This window comes from Papaver somniferum, unplaced genomic scaffold, assembly GCF_003573695.1.
Source record: "Papaver somniferum cultivar HN1 unplaced genomic scaffold, ASM357369v1 unplaced-scaffold_128, whole genome shotgun sequence".
NCBI classification, from domain to species: Eukaryota; Viridiplantae; Streptophyta; class Magnoliopsida; order Ranunculales; family Papaveraceae; genus Papaver; species Papaver somniferum.
Window position 1 is genome coordinate 8697541 of NW_020621936.1, and position 3801 is coordinate 8701341.

A 3801-nucleotide genomic window follows, 5' to 3' on the forward strand; every position below is an offset into this window, starting at 1 on the left:
AAAAAAAATACCAACCTACTTTTACATTGAGTTAATCTATCAAACCAATTCATATATAAAAACTTTCCATCCAAAGTTCACACCAGATTTCACAAGTAATGATACAAGTTTGACCCTTTATTCACATTTTTACTGATGATTAATGAAAAATTGAAGGATGAGACATATATTCATAAAAAATCATAGTGATCAACAACTATTTTCTTAAGTTTTTCTCAGAGCAAAACAGTTGAATTCGGTTATTAGCGATAAAATATCACAATCACCGTGTGTAGACTTATCAAGATAGCATACAACTGCAAGTAATTTTGTAGTCTCTTGATTGCTTTATGGTATATTATTTCTTAGATTTGAGTTTCAACTAAATAGACAAGGTTTTTTGTTTGAAACTTGATCAAATCACTACTTGGCCGGTACTAAAACATTTCAAGAAGGATTTCTACATAACTTAAACTTCTTCGAATGAGAAACAAATAAGAGAAGCGTGAAAGGAGGAAACAGAAGGAGGAGTATCTCGGATTCTCTCCCAATTTATTTGGCTCTCCAACTTCCACAATTTCCGAAATGAATATTCGTTATCTATCTTACGAAAACAAATGATTTTTGTCAAATCTGATGGTTACAATTAGGATCTTTATTGCGATCCAACGTCCCAGACTTTTTCATGCGCTTAAACTTTTTTTTTTTTTTTGATACTAACCGCTTAAACTTCTCTTCCGTTACAAATCCTTATCACACCAATAAATTAGGGTTTTCTTCTCAAACCCATTTCGCTCTTTAAACTTAATCTCCTCATGCAGCCAAGCTAACGAAATTTCAGGGCTAATATTCTCTAATTGTTTGGCCGTTATAGAAACCATCAATAACAACATTATTTTCTCTATTGAATCCTATTCATACCCAGCTAATTAATCAATTTGATGCGTTACGTTTCTCCATTTCTTTCAAATTTTCCCTACATAAATATCAACAGAGGTTATCATCTAGCCAGGTTTCACCATTCCTTTCTTCAAGACTACTAGGAATTAATTTGAATTAATTTGAATTAACCAGGTTATCTTAGTTTGAATTAATTTTTCTTTAATTTTTTATTTGGTTAGTTCTTTTTCTATTGGAATTCCGCTTCTTCCATATTTTCAAATTCTTGAACCTGCCTATATTTGGATTCGTATCATTTTGAATGATATTTCATTGTGACTGACTTTGTTGATGCTCATTTGTATATGTTCTTTCAGTTGTAATCAATTGTATTGTAATCATTTTTATTTAAATTCCTGCCTATGTTTTGACTGACTTGATCAAATAACATTTGACTCTGCACCAGGGGGATGAACTGCATGGTGTTGTACCACATAAACTCATCTGGAAGTTCGATATATCGCTACGCCTTGGTGGAATATATTCCATTCTTGGTGAGAAAATATCTTTAGCCCTGCTATTATGTCTATGTCATTCCAATTGCGAATCCTAGGCATTTTGATGGCATCGGTTACAATTTAGTCTATTGGTTCAACTTAATGTCACAGCAGTTTCATTTTCTTGGGGATCAATGATTCAATAAAAATGAAGCTCTAGTTTCTTCTTAGTCCCAGGTTTTTTTTTTTTTTTTTTTGATCGGCAAAGATAATGATATTAATCAAGAAGGAAAACTTCTCAAAAGATGCAAAGCCCTGAAGGTACAAGAGGGCAAAATGGTAAACTAGAAAACCCAAAAATAAGAAAAGTGACTACGGAAGATCAAAGAAAGTCGTCTCCAGTTTACAATAATGTCATCTAGGACAATATGAGAGAAAGAACTTAGAGTTTTAACCCAAGAAAAGATTTGGATCTTAATCCCAGGTATGACTCTGTATTTTTCAGTTGAGAGAATAGTTGCTAGATTTAAAAGCACATGTGATCCCGAAGCAAGTTCATCATAAATTTATTATCTTTAAGAAATGAGCTTGATAGCATTGTTGTTCCACGGTGGGAAGAGCTTCCGACACATTGGGTAATCAGATTTATGTTTCTTAGCTTATTTTTGTGTAATATGTATTGATTTAGTAAATACAATTTGTGATTTGAGAAATGAATTGTTTTTTAAGTTTTTATTTTTATTCTTTTGGGGATTGGCAGGTAAGTGTAAGCATTGCTATCTTTCCCATGTCGACGAAGTATAATGACAGGTTCCCTTCCACTGTTGTATTAACTAATTCAAACAATCACACCAGAGATCGATCATAACCCGATATAAACCAAATTCTTCCTTCTAATTAGATAGTAAAAAACCCGAAGAATAATAAATTGCAAAGTAACACAAAACTGAATCAGACTCTTAAAAAGCATTGTAGACTATACCAAACTGGTAAAACACGAACCTTAGTTCATGCGCTTTATTCTTCAATTCCTTAGGAGTAAGAGATAGCTTGTGAGGCTGTGGTAAGCTGCTGACCTTAACCTGAATTAGTCCTGAGAGTGAGTAACAATCCATAGAAATTGTATATACATAATATTTCATAATGGATACAAAGAGTACTCATGAAGAGATTACAACCACAAATTAAGAGATTCAAAGTATATTCATTTTCTACCCTTCAGATTTAAGAAAAACATAAGCAAAACAGAGATTAGTAAATCAAGAAACCAAGATCCTTCCAATCCTCTGGTGATGTAAGTCATAAGGTACAGTGGAACCAATTTACGGTAATGTAAACCCATGACTATTACTGTACTATCAACCTTCCTTTGCCGAGGTTACCTTCATCACTGGGAATTGGGTTTACGAAGCGCAAAATTTCAAGTTTGTACTAAGCCGTTAATGTCCTCTTGATGCTATCATTTTACATATGGAGAATGGTAGTATGACCATTGGAGTATTTGGAAATGTAATTTGCGTCTTCCAAAAGGAATTAAATTTGTAGGGTAATTTTCTTATGGTAGATAACCTTGAAACTAATGCTTAGGTAGGGAAAATTTTCTTAGAATTTTGTTTTTATTGGATCTTTAAATTTGTAGCTCTGGTAAAACAGCTCAGAATCTGCCAAAAATATGAATGCATGCACTCAATTTAGGATTACAGTTCACATATTATTATGTGAAGTATATGTTCACTGTCGGCTTGATCTCCCATAAAATGGCATGGAGAATATGTCAGTTATGATTGATCACTGTCCTAATTTAATTCAATAACACTTTAATGAAGATTTTTGATGACTTAGTGCGACTTCATTCCCTCTGAAAAATTAGAGAATCATTTTTAAGAGAAAGTTCTTCATGCATTGGTTGCTTTTCATTTGATACTACTTTTATTTTACCATTTCACTGATGAGCTATTTTGCATGTAGGAGGATCCTACTTCGAACCACTTTTATGGAATCTGCATTTCTTCACAGTACAGAAACACAAGTTATTTATTAAGACTATAAAAATTGAAATGTCCTGCTAGCATGTAGCTCCACAATAATGTAAATTCAATTGTCATACCTATGGTGATTACGTTTGTGGTTTGATTCGTATTATGATTTCTCTATGTCAATGTTAAAACTCAGACTTACAACGCAAAGATTTTTGATTTTGGTTTAGCAAAAGGTGGTCTAACTGCCATTTACTCTACAGTGGGAGAGAGTACTGGCTTTGACAAACAATTTTGAAGGTCGGACCGAAAATACGACATAAGTATTGGTACATAATCCCAATCACATCCATGATTTTTAATTACACTTGCATGTAAATAATCTAATTAGAGATGTCGAAACTGGGACCTCGGTTCCTCTTGCTACTGGGCATTCGAATGAGATTCGTAACAATCATACACCTTTAAGA

The 3801-nt window shown here is 33.0% G+C and overlaps 1 long non-coding RNA gene across 2 annotated transcripts; it reads left to right on the top strand.

Annotated features, from left to right (window-relative positions):
- The first annotated feature begins 350 nt into the window (after positions 1–350).
- Positions 351–3551, top strand: LOC113332061. 2 transcript variants are annotated; one of them, XR_003351307.1, is made up of 3 exons: positions 351–1053; positions 1325–1990; positions 3324–3551. It is a non-coding gene; the product is annotated as an uncharacterized LOC113332061 (long non-coding RNA). The 2 variants fall into 2 exon arrangements; XR_003351306.1 differs by having other exon boundaries at positions 353–991.
- Positions 3552–3801: the final 250 nt, after the last annotated feature.